The sequence below is a fragment of the Rhinopithecus bieti genome, unplaced genomic scaffold (assembly GCF_001698545.2).
Source record: "Rhinopithecus bieti isolate Rb0 unplaced genomic scaffold, ASM169854v2 scaffold_8601, whole genome shotgun sequence".
In the NCBI taxonomy this organism is placed as follows: Eukaryota; Metazoa; Chordata; class Mammalia; order Primates; family Cercopithecidae; genus Rhinopithecus; species Rhinopithecus bieti.
Genome location: NW_016806193.1, coordinates 2,142,253 through 2,166,355, shown reverse-complemented (window position 1 = coordinate 2,166,355; position 24,103 = coordinate 2,142,253). Strand labels below are relative to the sequence as shown.

General features: G+C 39.9%; 1 long non-coding RNA gene across 5 annotated transcripts in view; it reads right to left on the bottom strand.

The window, feature by feature from the left end:
* LOC108531534 (uncharacterized) overlaps positions 1 to 24,103 on the bottom strand; it is a 373,151-nt gene that overhangs the window by 61,803 nt on the left and 287,245 nt on the right. Inside the window, exons 1-2 of one of the 5 annotated variants that reach the window (XR_001886199.1) lie at positions 8,665 to 8,711; positions 7,591 to 7,781 (exon numbers count right to left, since the gene is read on the bottom strand). The exons of 3 other annotated variants lie outside the window; for them this stretch is intronic. This is a non-coding gene — a long non-coding RNA (uncharacterized LOC108531534). Of the gene's footprint in view, positions 1 to 7,590; positions 7,782 to 8,664; positions 8,712 to 24,103 lie in introns of those variants that run through there. One more of the 5 variants, XR_001886198.1, reaches the window with a different exon arrangement.

Genomic DNA, 24,103 nt, shown 5'->3' with positions numbered 1-24,103 from the left:
ACAAGTGGGTCTCAATTGGGATGCACATGATAATCAAGTGGGGAGCTCTGAAAAGTCATGATGCCTTGACCACACCCCAACAAATTGCACAGGAATATCTGGGAGTGGGACCCAGGCATCAATATTTATTTCAAGGTCCCTAGATGATTCGAATGTGCTGCTGAGGTTGAGGGCCAATGCCAAGTGGACTAGATTTGGGAGCACTGAAAATGCAGTCCTCTAAGACACATGCTCACCAGCCCTCCTGCTTCCTATCTTAGTCTCCTCTCTTTTGGGTCCAGAAGTTGATTCATTTATTCATGTGACAGTTATGTAGTGAACATCCACTACTTGCTAATTTGGAGTCATATTGATACTGACATAGAAGATTATAGGAGGAGAAACCAGCCATTTTATGGAGAAAGATAAGTTGAGTTTTGGTCTTGTGTTTGAGGTGCTGTGGGACCTCTTGGTAGAGAGATTCAGAGAGTACAGATGTCTAAAGCTTGGAGTGAATGAAGTGGACTGCAGTTTAGGGTGAATGAAAATCCTAAGCATGAATATGGTTGGTTTTGGATGCCAGTGGATATATCGCACTCCTGTGAGGAGTAGCTCAATATGGGTAGCGGTCCCACCACTAGGGCAGTGTGAAAAAAAATCACGTCTATGGGGAAGATGGGTGATGTGGGTGCCATACATCTTGAAAAAACTCCTCTTCCAGGCAATTCTCTTATGTGTCCCCAAGAACAGTACCAACTCTGCTCCTCCCCCGCCAAAAACTCAAGTGAAATGTAACTGAAAACCATTGCATTACAATGTAGGTCATGATTCATGTGACTGGTACGGTCTTTCAGTAGATATTTTCCCACTGTTAAAGTTATTTGAGATATTATCACTTCCACTATCTTTTTTATGGTATGTAAAGACTTATGCAATCTGATTCTCAGCTACCACAGGATGTCATTTCCTTCTGTGCTTTACTCCTCACACATTCGCTTTGCTCCAGCCACCCTGACCTTTCTATCTGTCCTTTGACTATACAAGGCTCATTCCTATTTGGGGACATTTGCACTTATTACTCTTACTGTTTAAGATTTTGCTCCCCTAGATCTTCCTGTAGCTCCTCCTGTCTTAGAATTTGGGTGTCAACTCCAAACCCAGATATCACCTTCTTAGAGAGGCTATGTCTGCATACTATACTGACACCCTGTTGTGCCTTCCTTATAGCTAAATTTTTTTTTTTTTTTTTTTTTTGAGATGGAGTCTTGCTCTGTCGCCCAGGCTGGAGTGCAGTGGCATGATCTCGGCTCACTGCAAGCTCCACCTCCCGGGTTCATGCCATTCTCCTGCCTCAGTCTCCCAAGTAGCTGGGACTGCAGGCGCCCGCCACCATGCCTGGTTAATTTTTTTTTTTTTTTTTTTTTTTTAGTAGAGATGGGGTTTCACCACATTAACCAGGATGGTCTCGATTTCCTGACCTTGTGATCCGCACACCTCAGCCTCCCAAAGTGCTAGGATTACAGGCATGAGCCACCGCACCCAGCCTATAGCTATACATTTTTATACCTAAAACCTTTTTAAAAATTATCATTTTGTTTGTAGTACTGTTAGTTCCACAAGGACAAGACTTCTGAATTTCTAATTCCTAGTCCCAAATTGGGATGTAGCAGATGACTATTAAGTAACTGTTGAGTGAATGAATGTATGAGTGAGTGAATGAATAAATGGTCCCCTGATGCAGGAGAGAGGGGACCAAGACAGGAAGGAGGAGGACTGGTGAGCATGTGTCTTACAGGACTCAATTTCCAGTGCTTCCAAATCTAGTCTACTGGGCAATGGCTCTCAATCTCATTTACACATTGGAATCATCTAGAGACCTTGAAATAAAGTGCTGATACCTGGATCCTACTCCCAAGATTCCAGTGGGTCTCTTGCACTTTCTTACTTAGGTTAATTCTGAGCCTTTAAATCTAGATGCACCAAGCAATACTAATCACTGAAGATATCCCCAAAACACTTGGTCTAAAAGAAAGATCCAGACTACTGCTTTTACCTTAAATATCAAAGTTCCAATGACTGGTGGGAACTTTTTGGTTTATAAGAAAAGATATATGGAACTTTTGTTAGGGGACAAACTAGGAATGGTAAATGAGGCAAATTCAGAATTTTCCACATTAGCGTCTGCCTTGGTCATTGAACATTAAAATAGAATAGGGAGAGTAACTTAACAGTCCTCCTGGGAACAGGAGTGGGTTTTGACATTTTGAAGGTCACATCTCTGTCCCCAAGGGAAGCACAGAGGAAAAGGGAATCAGGTTCATTCCCTAAGCCCATCTCTTGGCTTATATGGGAAAGGTACCAATGGCATTGATGGAGCCTGTGGAGCACCATGCTGATTGAGAAAAATGTTAAAGCAGCAAAACTCTCTTTTCAAAGGGAATCAAACTGTAATCCCAATTTCTAAAACTGATCAAAGTGGAGCAGTTCTATTTGAAGTAGAGTTTGTAGCCTGGAGGCCAGCTCAGTCCAGGCTGCCTCACACAATCCCTATCCCCAGGTGGCCCTGCAAGACTGAAGCCTAAGGCTCTGCCAAATGTAATTTGAAAAACACTGTTCCAGACCATGCTTTCAAGAGGAGCAGTTGCACATTTCTCCTGGTCCAAAAAGCCTCCCATCAGAAAAGCTAAACTAATGACTAAAAGATAACAGGTAGTATGATTTCTTTGGTATCAGTGTTGATCATAGTATTGAAATTGACCAGGTTGGGACCTTTCTAAGGACATTTCAGTGCACATGAGCATCATTCCCATAGAGTGTCCTCAGCAGCCCTGGGCACATACACTACCAGCTTAGCATCCATACAGAAAGAAAGTAAACTGCAGATTCTGATTCGGTAGATCTGGGACAGGACCCCAGCTCTGCATTTCTGATAAGGTCCTTTGTGCTGTCATTGCTTTGAATACTAGGGTTTCAAACCAGAATTGGTGCATCGGAATCTCTTGCAAGACTTACTAAAAATGCAGATTTTTGGCCCCATCCCGGAGTTTCTGGATGCAGCTCTCTGGTTATGGGTCTGGAGGTTATTGTTTTTAACAGGCTCCCAGGTTTTTCTGCTATTCACTATGTTTGACAACTATACTCTAGTATGTATTGACCTACATAACTTACTCTTGAAGAACCCAGGAAGAGAATCTGAGACTCAACAAACTGCATTGCTGGAGGGGGGTTTGGAGATCATCTAGCTTACCCTGGCTGATTAGGAAATGGAGGTCCCGAAGGGCAAACAATTCTGCCAAGTGTCTGTCACCAACTGGCTTTACAGCAAGCAGATACCAGAATGAAAGCATCTGACTTTCTAATTCTTGGTTTCCCCTAGAATACAATTGGCCTGTGTTTGTCATTGCTTCTCTATCTGTGCTGCTTATGAGGTCAGACACCTTGTTTTCTGCTGTATTCCCAAAGCCCAGCACAGTGCCAGGCACAGGGAAGGCACTAAGTAAATATTATGTTATGTACTCCTGCTATGCTTGGGCCTAATCAGTTACTTCCAAAATTTCTTATTAAAAGTTATCTTACTAAAAGTTATAAAATAAAATTCTACAGCTCAGGAAAAGCAGGGAAATTTTTTTTTAATGTGAAAAATGTATGTTCCAAAGTAAAAATAGCAAATTTCTTTTAAGAGTCTGAACATATAGTAGGAAACATTAAGAACGTGGTCTGTGAGAGGAAAAGGGGATGACTCTAGAATATAGCTCTGGCTCCAATATTTGTTAGTGTGTAAATTTTGCTCAGCTACTCTGAGTCTTGGTTTCCTCAGGTGTAAATTGGAGACATCAGTAGATTCTATGTCATGGGGTTTTATGAATATTTAACTGGTAAATGTAAAATGTTTAACATGGTGCCTGGTACACAGTAAGTGCTTAATCCAGCAATTGTCCTGTTGATTTACAAAAGCAAGATAATGGCCAGGCATGGTGGCTCACGCCTGTAATCTCAACACTTTGGGAGGCTGAGGCGGGTTGATCGCCTGAGGTCAGGAGTTCAAGAACAACCTGGCCAACATGGTGAAACCCTGTCTCTACTAAAAACACAAAAATTAGCCAAGTGTAGTGGTGCGCACCTGTAATACCAGCTTCTTGGGAGGCTCAGGCTGGAGAATCACTTGAACCCAAGGAGGCAAAGGTTGCAGTGAGCCGAGATCATGCCACTTTACTCCAGCCTAGGCAACTGAGTGAGACTCCATCTCCAAAATAATAATAACAATAATAATGATTCCATCAGTTATACCAGAAGCTAAAGTATTATGCTCCCCTTGCCAACTGCCTACCCATAAGAACTGAAGATAGATCATCTCTGAAGTGGTCATGTACGATATATAGACCATAGGATGGCAGTGAACAAATGTGGCTTTGCACTGCTTCTTACGAGTACGTTTCTAAGGCATAGCAAGGCACAGCGTGTCACCTCTACAGGGTCAAGTGATTATTGAGATTCTGAGGAACCAAGTTACTGAGCTGAGTAACTCCTAAATAGCCAAGATGGCAGGAGGGCTGAATTGTACATCTGGTACTCTTTGCAGGGTCCAAACATTGGCTAGCTAGCTTAGAGGTGGGGCAAGGGCTCCTTGAGCAATGTGTTTCACTCTGTAGCCAGAGAGTATCAGCAAGATATTTTTAGCCCCATTACTAAATGGAGAAATGTGAGTTTGAAATGCATGCCTCAGGAGTTCACTCGGGTAATGAGACTGTGATTATGACTCTCAGGACACGTGTTTCCTTCACATGTCCCGGATTTTCAGAATAGTTCTGATTTTCAAACATTCTGTTCCATCATTCTGTTAGTAAAATTCTGTTCGAGCAGATATCCTGATTCTACAGGGAAATGGTTGGGAAAATATGGTCACTGTAGACCAAGACAGAGTTCCCATTAAAGACTCGGTTGAGGAAAAATTGTCACATCCTATAAATAGGTATGTCTTCCCCTTTACCTCAGTGATGAGTCAGATTATGTTTCACTTGCAAGTGACAGAAACTAACTTCAACTGAGTTTGGCAAAAAGGGAATTTACCAGCCTTGTGACTGAAAAGTCCAGGGGATGCATGGCTGGCTGGATGCAGACTCCTGAACATTGATCCAACCGACCTGCCTCTTTTCACCTCTTCACTCCTTCCTCTGCATTGGTTTCATTCTCGAGCAGATTCCTTTTGGGATGTCCCCAGCAGCCCTGGGGTCATATCCTGCCAGCTTAGCTTCCACAGAAAACGAAAGTGACTTTCTAAATTATTTCAGCAAAAGCTCCAAAAATTCCCTCTGGCTGGACCTGGGTCATTTGTCCCTCCCACCCCCACCAGTCGAGGGAACGGTTTCTGCAACACCTTAAACACATAACCTAGAAGATTCCCCAAAGGACACTGAAGTTTCGCTATCAAAACAGGGACAGCATGAACACTGGGTAGGCAAATGTAATAAATGTTCTTACGTCCTTTTCCCCTGAGTTGGGATTCTGCTTCCCACTATTTCTTTATGCTTAGTTGCTCTAGAATAAAGTTCCTCCACACACCATTGTCATCTACCTGCAAGAGATCTACCTCTTGCCCACAAATGATGTTAATTTGACCTCCCTTAAATTTTCCTGTCTGTGCCACCGGAACCTCAGTGAGGGCTTGGTTCTGCCTGTTGACTGTCTCCCCTCGTATAAGATGTTCTTTTGCACCGGCTTCCTTTCGCCTCCCCAGTCTCCATAAAAGTTTGTTACTAAACCCCTACAATCCTCTTCTAACTGTGGAAGGAAGGAAGATGCCCGTAGCTGCAGCCATCTGGGAAGAGATGCTTTTAGGATTTCATAGGGGAAGAAAGAGATACAATTTTGCTACCGTATGCAGTATCTCTGGCAAACTCCAGAATGGGCCTACTGTTCCTCTTACCTCACCAGAGCAAGTGCTCCCCAGATGATTTGCCGGGATCCAACTTGCAAATTGTATTGAGAGAGCTAACTAGATCTGAGCTGGCAAATGAGAACTCTGCTACCTTTGTGTGGAAAAATATGCTTTATTACATGAGCGGTGATGTGTATATGTTATATACTTAGCATGTTAAATTCACAGTTACACAGATGGCAGAAAAACTCCAAGACTGCCCCAGTGCTTAACATGTAGCTGAATGTCAAAAGGTTTCAACAGGGTTTCAGAGAGCAAAACAGGGACATTTTTATAAAATATACTTTTCTACCCAGCATAGCACATCAGAGCTTCCTGTGGGACGGATTAAAAAGAGCCAACCTTTATGGACTACTTGTGTCGGATATTAGGCAGAACCCACTCACTTCTCTAAAGCCCCTATAGGGAAGGTACTATTACTATTCTTGTTTTTCGATTAAGGAAACTGAGGTGCTGTGAGGTTAACTGAAAGTTGGACTGTGAGGAAGATTTAGGCCATCAGACTCTGGACCCCAAGCTCTAACATACTATGTAGGTCTGATAAAATGATCATCTCTATTTAGAGATGATCCATGGTTACCTGCTGTTTTTTTAATTTGATTTTTATTAAATATTTATTGTATGCCTTCTCTAAGATAGATATTAGATGTGTTCAATGCTCTGAAAATTTTTGAGAGGTAAGTCCCAGGTAGCACTTGAGATGAAAAACAATAACTAAAATCTATTGAATACTTACTAAATATCATGCTTGTGGTAAGCACTTTACAGGTTTTCATTCTCTCATGTATTTAATCCTCCTTACAACCTTTCTTAGACACTCTCCCCATTTTAAAATAAGGAAACCAAGGCTCAGAGAGGAGAGAAAACTTGCTGAAGGCACCCAGTGAGTAAATGACAGAGCTGGGAGTTGAACCCAAGTATTTTGGCACCATAGCCTTTGCTTCTGACTTCTGTTCCACTCCACAGCACACCACACCAACCACATCCTACTGGCCATTGGCATAGACCAATGATGCCTTGTAGAAACCAATCAGTTTTCTGCTCACTAATCCTCAATCATCACACAAGAGTATTTTTCCTTTTTTTCTATTTTATTTATTTTTTTTGGTAAGCCGTCACCTAGCAAAACTTTAAGTGGTAGGTGGTAGGTATTTCATTTTTAAATTCAGTTGCAAAAGGAAAATTTTTCAAAGAATGAGACTTTTGTCACTGAGGAAAGTGACAGAATGCTACACTATCAGTTCATTTAACAAATTTCCCAAGAGGTTGCCAGTGCCAGGCTCTGTGCCAGGGGTTGGGATGCATGTTAAGACACAGGCAGTACTACAAGAATAAATACAGTTTGGTGTTGAGTTTTAAAGCAGAGAGAGGGCCAAGGTGCCTTAGAGGCCTGTTCTGAGCTACCCACGACAGCCAGACAACTGGGTCACCTGTAGCAGGTAATGGAAGGCATGTTATCTTGTCAAAGGGATCACATTTTTCAAAGTTGTATGCTTAGACTACGAATAACTGTGGTTGCAAAGTTTTACAAATATAGCCTATCAGAGATTTAAACAAGTAATGGGTTAACTAGGCAGTCGACAGCATTGGTTCAGTTGCTCCACAATATCACCAGGTCCCTTCCATCCTGTCTATTCTAAATTCAGCTGTTGGTTTTTCATAGTGAAGTGTTTTACCTCATTATCTCAAGATGGGCACTGTAGCTCCAAACAACATCAAGGCAGGAAGTGGGCAACAGAGTGGTATTGAAAAAGATCTTTTCCTGTAGAGGCATTCTCCTTTTATTAACAAAGATAAAAGCTTTTCCGTCCCAGAAGAGTTCCTTCCCATCTCATTGGCCAGAACTGAGTCACGCAGTGATGCTTACCTGCAAAGGAGGATGGGAAAGAAGCAAGTGTCCAGCTTTTTTCCAGTCTCTTTTGTGCAGAGTGGACAAGGAAGATACATATGGCTGAGTTATTTAACCAGTAGTTTCTGCCGCAATGTGAAAGAATGTGATGTATCTGAAGCATCTTGAACCATGTAGTTACAAGCTCTTGATCACAAAAACATTTAATTGGTCAGTTTATTGGACCTAATAAGGTAGAAGTAGGTCACATGTTGGAGGCTGGGAAATTCTTGCATTGTTGCTTAGGAGTTTTGAAGACTCTCATAAGGGACATAATAGGCTGAATATTGGGGACTTAGCTCTTCCTGCTAGAGTTGTAAAAGGGCAGAACATTTTTTCATAACTTAGGGCTGAACAACATCTTCCAAAATTAGCTTCTAGGACTTTCCTTCAGACTGGGCAGCAATTTCAGCTAAACTCTATGCATTTTAAAGCTTTGTATTAATTATAGCTTAGGTACTATGGATAGCACTGACTGTAATTTGTGAAGCCCAGTGAAAATAAAACATGGGACCTCTTGTTTAAAAATTATTAAGTATTTAAAGATAGCAAAAACAAAGTACTAAACCAAATACGGGACTCTGTGCAACTATAGAGATTGCACATCCATGGAGCTGGGCTGGCAGAGGGCGGCTAGTTCATAGGTGAAGTCTTGACTTGCAGGAGTGACAAATTCCAGTGCTTGGTTACAAGTGTGGGGTCTGCTCCTCAAATGTATGGCATGGTGGTTAATAGTTGATGCTTTCAAACAGGCCCACTCTGTATTCTAATTCTAATTCTGCTACTTAATTGTGCAATGATTTTAGAGACTTGTTTAGTCTTTCAACAATTTTATTTCCTGACTGGGTACAATGGCTCATACCTGTAATTCCAGCACTGTGGAGGCCAAGGCGGGGGGGATCACTTGAGGCCAGGAGTTTTTAGACCAGCCTAGGCAACATAGTGAGATCGCAGGTCTACAAAAAAAAAAACTAAAAATTAGCTGGGTGTGGTGGCACACACCTGTAGTTCTTAGCTACTCAGGAGGCTGAGGTGGGAGGATCACTTGAACTCAGGAGTTTGAGGCTGCAGTGAGCTATGATTATGCCACTTCTCTCCAGCCTGGGTGACAGACCAAGACTCTGTCTCTTAAAAAAGATTCCATTTCCTCTCTTTTAAAATGATGACACTAATATCTCCATCGTATATTATTAAGAAGAGTAAATTAAATGGTAGACACTTTGTTTTTTATCATAGCACACCCCTAGTAGATACTATACTGCACCCTCAAGGAGGGGTTGCTGTGACCTTGAATTTTGCTGATTCAAAAACTCATTTTACCATGTTAGACAGGGACAGATTCTCATACACTAAATTCACAAGAGGGTAATTTATGAATTGAAATGTTCATTTATTCATATGTAAGGAGTTGTCTTGACTTTGGAAATATTGTTTAGATTAGTAGGTTGCTGTCTGAATACAGAATCATTATTTTCCTCAGATGCATGTGACCTGAGGTTTCCAAGGCCAAGTAAGATGAAAGCCTTTGGATTTAGTCGAGGTGCTTTTTCTTTTTGCAGGACTTGTCAGAGCCTTAGGCATGTTTATGGTTATTTGAATTCCCAAGAGGATTTCCAAACTTACCTAAGACTGTTATAGGATCAATGTGGTGATTAAATTTAATTAGCATTTAACATAAACAGGATAGCGTTTTGCATATGGACACATGCATGTGTAAAGTACCATTAGCCTACCCAGTAGGAAAATGTAGAAAGCATTTGCAGCATCCTTAGCAAGAATCTAACTGCAAAGGTAGTTACTCAGACATTTTGAATGTCACCATTATAATCGAGACCATAGATTTTGTTAATTTGCACAAGGAAAATTAGAAATGCTTTTTTATTGTTAAAATGGATGATGGCTAATTATGTTGTAGGCTAGAATAATTGCAGAGCACCCCCCGCCCCCCATTTTTACAAACAAAGTGTGTAAATCAGAAAAGTCTAATCTCTTTATTCAAAGTCCTGCATTCCCACTTCATGGAAGGCTTTATCACTTGACATGGTCCAGCCACCAGAGTCATGGTCTCTGTCTTAGGCAAAGTGAACATTTTCTGCAGGGGTTTATGCAAGATCCCAAAGACAATGTGAGACTTCCCTAAGCTTACAAGAACGTATATGCATTACTGTTTTATTGTGCTTAATGGTTGTTAAATATATGTGTATGTGCTAGAATTTTGATCCGAGACATGCTTGCATTATGACTTCTTATGTGGCAGGAGGATTGAGATGTGGAGGGTACATCTGAAGGCTGAAAATGTTTATGAAAACAACCCAACCATTTTACACAAGCAAATGGGCTTATGGAATTCACCATGGAATGCTTTCTTTGTGTTACAACCCATGGAGCTAGTGTTCTCAGGAACACACTTTGGGAAAGTGTGGTGGTAACACACAAGCAGGGAGTTAATGTCTTAGGAGCTATTTTCTTCAGTCTAGAGTAGACTGGAACAGTTGATCTAGTTCTTTGCTGTTTGGGTTTTCTTTTTCTTTCTAATCTGTGATGTAATGTATAAGGAAAGTCTTAGGCATCAAAGTGAAATCTCATTTGATTTTTGCGCATAAGGAGCTACTTTTATTGAAAAGAGTAAACTTTAGGAAGTTTGGAGAAATCAAAGACGCAGTCACTCTACCTGTGCACTGATAATATATCTGTATGAAAAATGAAGCACTTAAGCACTTAGACATCAGCTGGGTGTTGCTATGTGTTTAAATGCTTCTTATAGAGTGACGTTTAGATAACTGCCTAAAAATTTCACTTTCAAAGGTATGACACTATAAGACTCATCCTAAGATAGAAAGTCCTTTGTGGTTAAAAAAAAAAAAAAAAATCACTGCTTTTCTGTGGCTAGCACACATTGAGTAATCAAATGGAGAACTGCATGGAATAAATACAGTAGTTGACTTCTGCTAAAAACATTTCGAAAAGAGGAAGTGGAGACCTTTCTGCTCTTTGACATACAAAGCACATTGCTTTCTAATGGATTCCACAGCAAAAGCAAAATCCAAACAAAGCAGCATCTTTTTTCTCTAACCTACATACAGTGTAAGTGAGATTCCAAGTATGCAAATGGTGGGAGGAAAGAAATGCATTTTCACTACCCCAATTATTGCATATGGTTGAGAATATGAATAGTAATTGCCCCTGAATTGGAGGATTAACGTGCACTACTTCTTTTCTTCTTTTTAAATATTCGAGTCAGTCTGGTTTTATTTACTATTTCTTTGATTATTTTTCTGTAAAAAGTTATGTGGCCTTTGGAGTAAAATATAAGCTCCCTGTATCCAGGCCAGTTGTCTCTTTCTATATGTCAGTAAGACTGTCTCATGTCTGTCATAAGCTCAGTTTTTAAAGTAAGCTATGATTTCATTTATTCTTTTAGTCCAAGTGTGAGTAAAATTGGTGCCATTTTACAGCAATTTCTGCAAAGTGGGCACTCCAGACCCCCAGTTTTGAATTCTGAGGCTACAGACCTGGACACCCAGCCCTCCCCCAACACCATCCTTTTGACTGAGCCCTTACGATGAGTTAGTGTGTAAGTCTAACTCCCCCACTTCACCATTAGACAGATACCTTGTCTTACTTGTCTTTGTGTCCCCCTTCACTCCTCCCCAGGACCTGAGCCAGTGTTCCATCCCAAGTAGACACTAGATGTTTGTTGACTACTTCAGTACTTCCGGAGGGACTGTTTAGGGCACTGTTGGAAGAGTAGGGAAAATCACTTTGGAGCCACATGTGAGAAAGGAGGCTTGATTCTACAGGCTGGAATGAAGTAAAGTGGGAGGATAAAGGATGTTTGAACAACAGAGGGGAGAGGACACTAGGGAAAAAAATGCAGAGGAGAATTCTGTGATCAGTCTTTGGAGTTCAATTTATCAAGACTGTCTGTCAACCTTAAGGCATCAACAGTGATACCATCTCAAAAATCTTAGATTGCACTGTCTACTACAGTTGTCAGTAGCCACAATGTGGCAATTTAAATTAATGAAAATTAAACAAAATAAAAAATTCATTTTCTGAGTCATACTAGCTGCATCCCAAGTGCTCAGTAGCCATGTGTGTCTAGTGACTGCTGTATAGGATAGCACAGATATAGAACATTTCCATCATCTCAGCTCTGCTGAACAACACTGCTCTTAGGGATGATAACATCTCCATTTTGTTTCACCCCTTGTTTATTTATTCTACAAATAGTAACTGAGTACCTACTTTGTTCCTGTTACTGTACTGAGAAGCGGCTGAAATGCTTAAAAACATAGACCCTAGAGCAACCTGGGTTAACAGCTCACTCACTGTGTGACATTGGGATGGGTCACCCATCCTCCCAGTGCTCTAGTTTAATCAGCTGTTAAATGAAGATAATAAAATTATCTACCTCATAGGGCTGTTGTGAAGATTAAATTAGTGTGATTTTTTGCATGGATGTGCACATGTGTGTATATGTATATAAATGTATATACATGTGTATATGTGTATATATTTGTATAAATACGTGTATGCATATACATATATATTCATATGCATTTTAGAACATTTCTGCCACATACTTAGTGCTTGGTAAGTGGGAGCTCTTATTGTTTGTGTTTATTTCAGGGTTCTTAACAAAACAACCATGAGGTTCTTGCTGTCCTGGAGTTTGCCATCTAGTAGGAGCAGCAGAGAATACATCTTTAAACAAATTAATAATTACAAACCATGTCAAGAATTGTAAAGGAAATGAATGGGCTGAAACAACAGAGAATAACAGAGGAGAAGCCACCTAGAAACCATCTTAGAGGAGGTGACATTTAAGCTAAAACAAGAAGAGAAGAGGAGGAATACCAGCCATGCAAAGGGAGGAGGAGAGTGTTCCAGGCAAAGGAAAGCAGACTAGCAAAGAGGACCATGTGACTATAATACAGAGGTCAAGGGAGGGGCTTCAGGTGAGATTAGAAGGAGAGGTAAAGAGCAGCCATTTCCTACAGGGCTAAAGTCAAGGTTAAAGCATACGTGCAGGGGAAATACACATACAGTGATCACTCGGGGAGTTGTGTGAGGCACAGATTGGAGGGGCAGTGAGAGTGAAAGCAGAGAGCCCATTAGAAGTCTATTTTAATAGATCAAGTGAAGGGGAATGATTCAGAGTCAGTAGTCATGGGACTGGAGAGAAATGAGCAGTTTCTAGACCTATTTGAGAGACCCAATGACACTTTCTGATGGATTACATGTGGTTGACAAGAGGGAGGCATTGAAGCTGATGCTCAGGTTTCTGAGTTGATTAACTGGGTAGATGGTGGTTTCAGTATTGAGATAAAGAGGGCCTGAAGAGAACATTTTTGAGGAAGAAAAACCAAAACTACTTGATGACAAGTAGTCTTCTAGATATGGAAGTCTGGTGTCCAGATGAAAGGCTAGGCTAGAGATAGGCACAGGGGCATCATGAGCTCATAGATGACATTTAAAAGATAGGACAGAAGACCAACTTCTGGCATGATGGAAGGGGAGACCTGCAGACTTTCTCCCCAGTTAAATAACCATTTAATTAAAGAAAATTATAGCTTTAAAAAAATCACTTAAAGCTTCTAGAAATTGTCCTAGGGTCATACAATAATTGGAGAAATATTCACTCAAGTATATTTACTAAATCTCAATAAGAACAGTGATTGTCTGTGACATTTGAGACATGACACTTCTCTGCCAGGTCCATCTTACGGAATCATCTGGGAAGCAGTGGACTGCTAACGTTTTCCATCCTCCCCAACAAGTTCCATGTTGCAGAAGCTCTATTCAGAGAGGACTGGTGCTCCTTCCACCTAGCCCCCACTTTAAGGACAGAAGTTATAGACCAGACATTGCAGGCCAAGAATTTTGCACTCCAATCGTTCTTGATCAACTTGCTGGTAGGACAAGAGTCCCATATTAGGAGGGTCAAGCTAGAAAAACCACAGACCACTACCATTTCCGAATGTCTGCTCATAGAGTAGGTTTGTCACTCTAGCAGTAGGCTTCTCTTCCCACCCTGAGCTCTTGAGCAGTGGCATAGAGTTTTAGCCCGAGGGAAAAGCAGGTTGCTGTAGCTCTGCCTGAGGGGACTGACTTCATTTGGAGCACAGCATGGAGAATTTCATGTCTAGAGTGTTGTTAAAAACAGGGAAATCTTGGTAGAGAGCAATTAAGAGGATGCTCATAGCTCCATAATACAAGCACAACGACAGAGCAATTAGAAGTTTAATAGACTAATTCACGGGAAGAAACAACTAAGAAGAGTCCTCCTGGGAGCAGTCAGCCTTGGGGGTTGGAAAGGCTGTACATAAGTGATTGGTTGTACCTACTTGGCAGCATCAGAATAGTAAATGAGGCAAATCTGAAAATTTTCCCATGCTGCACACAGATCCATCACAAAACAAACAAACAAACAAACAAACAAAACAAAAACACAAGCCAGGCCGGGCGCGGTGGCTCAAGCCTGTAATCCCAGCACTTTGGGAGGCCGAGACGGGCGGATCACGAGGTCAGGAGATGGAGACCATCCTGGCTAACATGGTGAAACCCCGTTTCTACTAAAAAATACAAAAAAAAAAAATAGCCGGGCGAGGTGGCGGGCGCCTGTCGTCCCAGCTACTGGGGAGGCTGAGGCAGGAGAATGGCGTGAACCCGGGAGGTGGAGCTTGCAGTGAGCTGAGATCCGGCCACTGCACTCCAGCCTGGGTGACACAGCGAGACTCTGTCTCAAAAAAAAAAAAAAACACAAGCCAGCACTGACACTATGGCTTAAAGATAACCTCCAACTCAACACTGGCTGAATAGTAACCTACTCTAACCCAGAAGCAACTCCTAAGAGCTATGTTTAAAAATAAAACCATATGTATCCCTAACAATCTGGAAGATTGTGTGTATGCCCAAAGTTACACCCTCCTAGGAGTGAATGGAGGGGGGAAAACAAAGCAACTAGTTCCTGGGTAGACAGGAAGCAAAAGTGTAAACTTCTTCACCTGTCAGAGCAGCCTCCAAGTTACTTATACATCCAGGGGTAAAGGGCAAAAATTTAATTGCCAAGGGGGTAACTTTTGATCAATAAGTGGCTTACATGCCAATTCATGAATGATCCTAAATCACTCAGCAAAAAATTTTTTAAAAAGTAAATAATATGAAGAAGGACATTAGAGTCTGCACACCAGAGGGAAAAATACTTCATAGGATTAGTTAACTAAGTCGTTAAACAAATAAATCAATGACATGGAAAATAGCAGCAACATAAACCCCTTAGGTGCAGAGGGGTGGGGGATGGACAGGAGCTGGAATCAATATCCAGAGTTGCTACAATGTATTATCTAATATGTCCAGTTTTCAACAAAAAATGTATAAGACATTTAATGAAGGAGAAAAGTGTGACTCATGTTAAAAGAAAAAAAGCAGTCAAAAGTAACTGTTTTAAAGAAACTTAGATGTTGGAATTAGCAGACAAAAACTTCAAAGCAGCCACTATAAATATGTTCACAGAACTATAGGAGAACATGTTTAAAGAATTAAAGGAAGGTATGAGGAAAATGTTTTATCCAATAAAGAATATCAATAAAGAGACAGAACTTATTTTTTAAAAAAGAGCAAAATAAAATTCTGAAGTTAAGTATAACAAAATTTAAAAAAACACTACTTGGGCTCAGAAGTAGATTTTAGCTGGCAGAAGAAAGAATCAGCAAATTGAACATAATACAGATTACCCAACATAAAAAAAAAAAAACAGAAAAAATAATAAAATGAGCATGATATCAGAGAAATGTGGGACACAATTAAACACATCAACATACAAATAATAGAAGTACCAGAAGAAAAAGAGAGGATAGAAACCCCCCCCCCCAAAAAATGACTGAAAACTTCCCACATTTGATGAAAAAAAAATTACTTATCCAAGAAACTCAACAAATTCCAATTTTAATAAATACAAATAGATCACACTCAGACATAGAATACTAAAATATGTGAAACTCAAAGAGAAAGAGAATGTCTTGAAAGTAATAAAAGGCAAATCACTCATCACAAACAAAAAAACTCCAATGGGATAGATGGCTGACTTATAGGCCAGACGTTGCAGACCAAGAATTTTGCACTCCAATCATTCTTGATCAGCTTGCTGGTAGGACAAGAGTCCCATATTAGGAGAGTCAAGCTAGAAAAACCACAGACCACTACCATTTCCGAATGTCTGCTCATAGAGTAGGTTTGTCACTCTAGCAGTAGGCTTCTCTTCCCACCCTGAGCACTTGGGCAGTGGCATAGAGTTTTAGCCCGGAGAAAAAGCAGGTTACTGTAGCTCTGCCTGAGGGGACTGACTTCATTTGGAACACAGCATGGAGAATTTCATGTCTAGAGTGTTGTCAAAAACAGGAAAATCTTGGTAGAGAGCAATTAAGAGGCCAGTAGGCAATGAAATGATACATTTAAAATGCTGAAGGGAAAAAAACCTGTCAACCAAGAATCAGCCAAATTATATTTTAAAATGAAAGGCAAAATACACACTTTCCTACATAAACAAAATCTGAGGGAATTTGTTGTTAGAAGACCTGCCTTACAAGAAATGCTACAAGAATTTTTGTAGGCTGAAAACCAAGTGACATCAGTCAATAATTTGAATCCACACAAAAAAACAAGGAACAGCAGTAAAGGTGTAAAAGACAATGTAGAGGGATGTCATTGTGTAGGTGGCAAAGTAGGAAGCTCCAAAAATCAGTCCCTCCACTGGGAAAAAAAAAAAAAAAAAAAAAAAACACAAAACACCTATTGAGAAAGAGTTAATTATCAGAATTACTGTTTTTAAAATCTAGAGCCAGGTCAAACACTTGCACTGTCCAGGGGAGTGCTTGAAGAAGTAATATATTTTGGTGAAGTTTAGCATTTGATGGAGCAGCTACCATCTCTTGTTCCCTGGGGCAACTGGTAACCGTGTGGATGACAGTTCGTGTTCCTCGTGCGGCTTGCTATTTCCAGGTTGGAGATAAGAACTATGTGCTTCAAAGATCAGGGTTGCAATTTTTTTTAAGGGTCATATGTTTTGATCTGCCTGGTGGATCACTGAGGGACTAATGCAGGATTTAGCCATTGTTTCAGCCCCCTTGGACTGAAATGGCCTTCCAGGCAGCATCTGTCAGGGGGGATTCAAAAGAACAAAACACCTTATTTACTCTTTCTTTATTGAGTTAAAATATCCAAGAAAGTCTCTGCCAGGCCATTGGTTGACTGCTGAGATAACAGAATAGAGACATCAGTGCCACACCTGACAAGGGATATAGTCTTTGCAACACAGTTTAGGAAAGTCACTAAACAAACAGATGACTACACTTCTCAACAAACAGCATCAGCAATTTCTGGAAAAGGAAGATAATCTGACTCCAAGAGTTACCCCATCACGATGTTCAAAATGTCCAGTTTTCAACCGAAAAGAACAAAGCATACAAGGAATCAGAAATGCATGGCTCACAGAGAAGAAAAAATGAGAGGAAACATCCATGAGGAAACCCAAACATTGAACATACCAGAAAAAGACTGTAAATTAGCTGCATTAATATTTTCAAAGAGCTGAAAGAATCCAAGGATAAAGAACTAACAGATATCAGGAGAACAAAATCTAAGCAAGTAGTGGTGTACATACTTAATACAGAAAAATCACTTGTGTTTCTATATGCTGGAAATGAACAATTTAAAAAGGAAACAAAATCCTTTTGCCAATAGTATGCAAAACTATAAAATAATTAGGAATACATTTATCCAAGGAGGTGAAAGACTTACATACATAAAACTGCAAAACATTGCTGAAAAAAAATTAAAGAAGACATGATTAAATGGAAAGATGTTCCATGTTAATGGATTGGAAGATTCAATGTTGTTAAGATACCAATATTCTCCAAAGTCACCTACAGATTCAATGCATCCCTATCAGAATTCCAACGGTCTTCTTGGAGGAATGGAAATGCCAATCCTCAATTTCATATGGAAATATGAGGAGCCCCAAGTAGATAAAAAACAGTATTTTAAAAGTTGAACTCACATGTACTGATTTCAAAACTTACTACAGAGCTACAGTAATCAAAACACTATGGTATCAGCAGGACAACAAACGTATGGGCCAATGGAAAAAAACTAAGTGTTCAGAAATAAACCCAAACATTTATGGTCAATTGATTTTCAACAAAGGTACCAAGACCATCCAATGGGGGTAAGAAAAGTCTTTTCAACAAATGGTGCTAGGACAACTGAATACATGTAAAAGAATGAAACTGGGCCTCATCTCACTATATATGAAAATTAACTAACAATGGATCAACAAACTAATTATAAGAACTAAGAATATAAAGCTACTAGAGTTGTAAAGCTTAGGGACACATCTTCATGAATTCATTTGGCAGGAGCAGATTCTTAGATTTGACATCAAAAGCATGATAGACAAAAGAAAATATAGAAAAATGTGACTTCAGAAAAATTAGAAACTTTGGGGCATCAAAGGACATTACCAAGAAAGTGAAAAGACAATCTACAAAGTAGAAGAATATATTTGCAAATCATACACCTGATAAGGGTCTATTTAGTAATTAGAATACATAAAGAACCCTTACAACTCAAAAACATAAAAGACAATCCAATTCAAAAATGAGCAAAGGGCTGGGTGCAGTGGCTCACACTGTAGTCTTAGCAATTTGGGAGGCCGAGGCAGGAGGATCACTTGAGTCTGGGAGTTAGAGACCAGTCTGGAAAACATAATGAGACCCCATCTCTACAAAATAAAAAATAGAAACATTAGCCAAGCATGGTGGCTTGTGCTAGTAGTCCCAGCAACTCTGGAGGCTGAGGTGGGAGGTTTGCTTAAGTCCAGAATATTGAGCCTGCACTGCAGTAAGCCATGGTCATGTCACAGAACTCCAGCCTGGGTGACACAGTGAGACCCGATCTCAGAAGAAAACATAATGGGCAAAGAACTTGAATAAATATTTCTCTAAAGAAGATATACCAATAACCAAACACACATGAGAAGATATTAAACCTCATTGGTCATTAAACAAATGTAAATAAAAACCACAATGAGAATACCACTTTACCTCCACTAGGTTGGCTATAAAAGAGAAACAGAAAATAATGTTGGTAGGATGTGGAGAATTAGTAACCTTGTATATTGCTGGTCAAAATGTAAAATGGTCCAGCTACTAAGGAAAAGAGTTGGGTGGTTTCTTAAAAAGCCAAACAGAGAATTGCCATATGACCCACAAATCTATTGCTAGGTATACATCCAAAAAATGAAAATACTGATCTGCACAGAAACTTGTACACAAATGTTTATAACAGCAGTATTCATTATGGTCAAAAGGTATTATAGAAATGTAAACAATGCAAATGTCCAGTAGGTAAATGCATAAACAAATTATGGTACATGCATACAATGAGTATACATTCGGCCATAAAAAGGAAAGAAGTACTGCCATGTGCTAAAGCACAAATGAACCATGCCAACATTATGCTAATGAAATAAACCAGACAAAGGTCATATATTATAATGCCTTTTACATGAAAAATCCAGAAAAGATAAATCTATAGAGACAGAAGTTTAGTGATTACTAGGGGATGGGAGAAGATGAGTATGGGAAGTGATTACTTAATGAGTACAAACCATGATGATGAAAATTTTCTAAATATATTTTAATTTTTTTGTACAGATGGGGTCTCACTAGGTTTTTCAGGCTGCTCTCAAACTCCTGAGCTCAGGCAATTTTCCCACCTTGGCTTCCCAAAGTGCTGGAATTACAGGGGTATGCCACTGCACCCAGCCAAAATAGTTTTTTTTTTTTTTTTTTTTTTTTTTCGGTTTGCTTTTTGAGACAGGAGTCTCGCTTTGCTCACCCAAGGCTGGGAGTGCAGGTGGCACTATCTTGCGCTTCATTGTAACCTCCGTCTCCCCGGGTTCATGCGGTTTTCCTGGGCCTCAGGGCCTCCTAAAGCCTCCTAAGTAGCTGGGATTACAGACACCTGCCACCACGTCCGGCTAGTATTTCTATTTCGTGATTTTGTAGAGATGGGCTTTCCCCATGTGGGCCCAAAAAAGTTTTAAAACTAAAGAAGACGGTGGATGCATAATATTGTGAATGCACTAAATGATACTGAATTCTACACTTTAATATGTTTAACTTTATGTTATATGAACTTCACCTCACATATACAAAAAAAATAATTAAAAAGTCAATGTAGGCCGGGCGTGGTGTCTCACACTTGTAATCCTAACACTTTGGGAGGCCTAAGCAGGCAGATCACTTGAGGTCAGGAGTTCAAGAGCAGCCTGGCCCACATGGTGAAACCCCATCTCTACTAAAAATGAAAAAATAAAAAATTAGCCGAGTATGGTGGCTGACGACTGTAATCCCAGTTACTCGGGAGGCTGAAGAAGGAGAATCACTTAAACCCGGCAGGCTGAGGTTGCAATGAGCTGAGATCACGCCACTGCACTCTAGCCTGGGTGACAGAGACCCCGTCTCAAAAAAAAAAGAAAAAAAGAATAGTGAATAACTGCACATTCCTTCTCCCTTTTTCTCTTAACTGATTTCAGAAGAAATGTGTTTATAGAAAACAATGTGCATATAACTGTACTGTTGAACTTACAGTGTATAAAAATGCAATACATCTGAAAACAACAACACAAAGGAGGTAGGTGTGAGCAAAGCAGCTTTGGGAAATAATACCAGATGATGACTTGAGTCCATTGGAAGAAATGAAGTGAATTACAAATGGTTAAGGTCTACATAATAAACTCTATAAATATGTACTTGATCTCCTTCTTCTACGTTCTGTAAAATGCATAAGATTATATAAAGTAATAATTATTATAATGCACCATTGGGTTTATAGCATATAGATTGAATATATTGAACAATAATATTATAAAATGGAGAGAAAATAGAGCTATGTAATAGGAGTAAAGTTTCTGTGTTTCACTGGAATTAAGTCAGTATAAATATGAAGTAGATTTTGATAAGTTAAGATGTATATTATAAGCCCAAGAGCAAACACTAAGAAAATAATTCTTTATGAAAAATTATTAAATAAATTAAAATGTTATACTAGAAAATATTGATTAATCATAAAGGAAAGCATTAAAGGAGAAACAGAAACAAAAAAGAATTGAGGCATAGAATGCCAAAAGCAAAGTGGCAGAGGTAAATCTAGCCTTACCAATAATGCCATTAAACATAAATAATTACAAAATCCATTTGAAAGTTGGAGATAATTGGATTGAATTAAAAAACAAAACAAGGTCCAACTCTATGCTGTCTACAGAAAACACACTTGAGATTCAAAGATACAAACAGGATGCAAGCAAAAGGATGGAAAAAGATATCATGCAAACAGCAACCATAAGCAAGATGGAGTAGCTATATTAATATCATACAAGAGACGTTAAAACAAGAACCAAGAAAGAGTGAGATCACCCACAGAGAAAGCAGTGCTAGAGAAGAGCAGAAGGTTTGGGGTGGAACTCTGGGAATTCTCAAATTTGAAGGTAGGATGGAGAGGTAGGATCTTGAAAAGGAGACCCCCAAACTACATTTTCCCAGGCAATGATGTAAGCACATAGATTAGAATCCTTCAGTGTTAGCCCTAAGAATGTAGCAGTTGAACCACTCTGCTCACACATTTACCCACTTTTTTTTTTTTTTTTTTTTTTTTTTTGGAGACGGAGTTTCGCTCCGTCGCCCAGGCTGGAGTGCAGTGGCGCGATCTCGGCTCACTGCTAGCTCCGCCTCTGCGGTTCACGCCGTTCTCCTGCCTCAGTCTGCTGAGTAGCTGGGACTACAGGCCCCCCCACCAAGCCTGGCTAATTTTTTGTATTTTTAGTAGAGATGAGGTTTCACTGTGTTAGCCAGGATGATGCGGATCTCCTGACCTCGTGATCCTCCCACCTCAGCCTCCCAAAGTGCTGGGATTACAGGCATGAGCCACTGCGCATGGATTACCCACTCTTATTTGACTAAAGAGTCAATGAAAGACATGAACAGTGACTTCTCAAAGTCAGAGAAATGTAGTAACAGAGCTGAAACTAGAAACTACGATTTCTTCTGCTACATCACACACGCTCATACATGGCAATGATACAGATGCACTGTCTTACGTTTCCTTTTCTCCTAGTGACCAAATCTGCATCCCTGTTTTGGGAGACCCCCAAAGGTTAGACATGTAGAGGTACAGCCTGCCTAGGACCCTGGTAGAAAGGTTCAAATCAACTGAATTAGCTTGGGTTGACCACACATTAGGTGTGTCATTGTGGATGACTGGTTAAATTTCCTGAATCTTAGTTTCCTTTTCTGTGACGTGGAGAGACCCATACTTGTGAGGGAGGTATGATTATGAAGAATGAATGAAGAGCACAGGATCCCTTAGAGTTCAGCCTACATTTCAGGTGCCAAAAAGATTTGAAAACCACTCTCTCCAACCCTTTAACGGTAGCATGAAACTTTCAAGAGGTAATGCCTCTGCAGTGAGAACTTATTTCCATAAATAGAAAGAAATAATTTGGAAGATTCCAGTGAAAATACTGTGCTGTGTTTCAGATGCCAAAGACGAGCCGCCACGAAATTCCCGCTGTTTCTGACAGCTAACCATAATGCAGGATTTACTAATACCTACTATAGAATGAATGCACGACCAATCTTGCCATGAAAATGCCAGAAAAAGTGATTTTTGGCATTTAAGTGTGTTATAACCTAAATGGCTAAAGACATCTAATAAATGCCCTTGTGTGTTTTATGTTTGGGTAAGCCATCTATACAGTCAGGGTGTCTCATCCTCAGAAGCAATGAGAGTTCCAATAGAGATAAGCCCAGCTTTTATCCTTTATAACCCATTTGCCCCTTGCTGTTCGCTATGATAAGAATTCTACCCCAGTGCAATTGTAGATTCTACTGCAGCAGAATCAGATTGGTTTGTTAACAAGAACAAAACCCAAAACAATAATTGTCTTTAGAATAACAAATCAATATTGTCACAAACACAAATTAAGCCAGCTCTCCTGAGAACATGAGCAATGATACGGGAAGAGAGATTAGACAGTTTGGGAAATCACAGGACCCCCATAGAGTATACCATAGAGTCTGATGCAACTTGGAAATGCAGAATGACTGCAACTCGGGCCAATTTTCAGTTTAAGGAGTTTTCATTGGTAACATCCTATTGCCAGATACCATGGAAGACTGAGCTAAACATTGTGTTACTTGCAACCTACCATATGTTGTGCCGTTGGTCTGGGCTCCAGAGTTAAACCATATATTTTAGTCTGTTCCAATTCTAGGCAAATTGGGAGCAATCACAATCAGAAGGATTCTGATGCTCACTGGAAGACAGATTTGGGTGATGCCAAGTACTTTTTAAATAGTATCGCTGCCAGTAGAAGGAAGAAAATTGCAGATAGAGTAGAAGTTTCTGCTTTCCTGCTGAAAAAACAGAACATTAAGATACGAACAAGTCTAGAATAGTTGGATGCTAAATAGAGTGATCTTGACTCATTATTTGATAGTACTGTCTATAGGACTTTACAAGTGAAGTAAATTGGAGTTCTTAATGCACTTTCTTGGAAGAAATTGTCTCCTCTTGGTTTTAGATGCCTGATGGGGGAGTAAGGAGCATCATTTATTTAGAAGAAACTGGGAGGGAGGAAAAAGAATAGAAAGCAAAGGTAATCATAATACATTTCACAGCTATTATACATAAAATTGCTATTTTAGGTGGTGGGTTTTGTTTTTGTTTTTGTTTATTTATTTATTTTTTGAGATGGAGTCTCACTCTGTCACCCAGGCTGGAGTGCAGTGGTACGATCTTGGCTCACTGCAACCTCCGACCCCCGGGGTTCAAGCAATTCTCTGCCTCAGCCTCCCGAGGAGCTGGGATCACAGGCACTCACCATCATGCCTGACTAATTTTTGTATTTTTAGTAGAGACAGGGTTTCACCATCTTGGCCAGGCTGGTCTTGAACTCCTGACCTCGTGATCCACCAGCCTTGGCCTCCCAAAGTACTGGGATTACTGGCGTGAGCCACCATGCCTGGCCATTAGGTGGGTTTTTTAATGGCGTTAATCAACGCTTCAATTAAACAACAGGTACTATTTAAAAAGGGAAAATGAATTTGACATAGGAAAATTTTTTCCTCTTCCTAGCAAGAATAGATGTTCTATTCTTGCCTGTATATGAGTTTTTTCTTTCTTGTAAGTTGATATTTGCAATTTATGGATATTATATTAAAATATGTTAAAATATA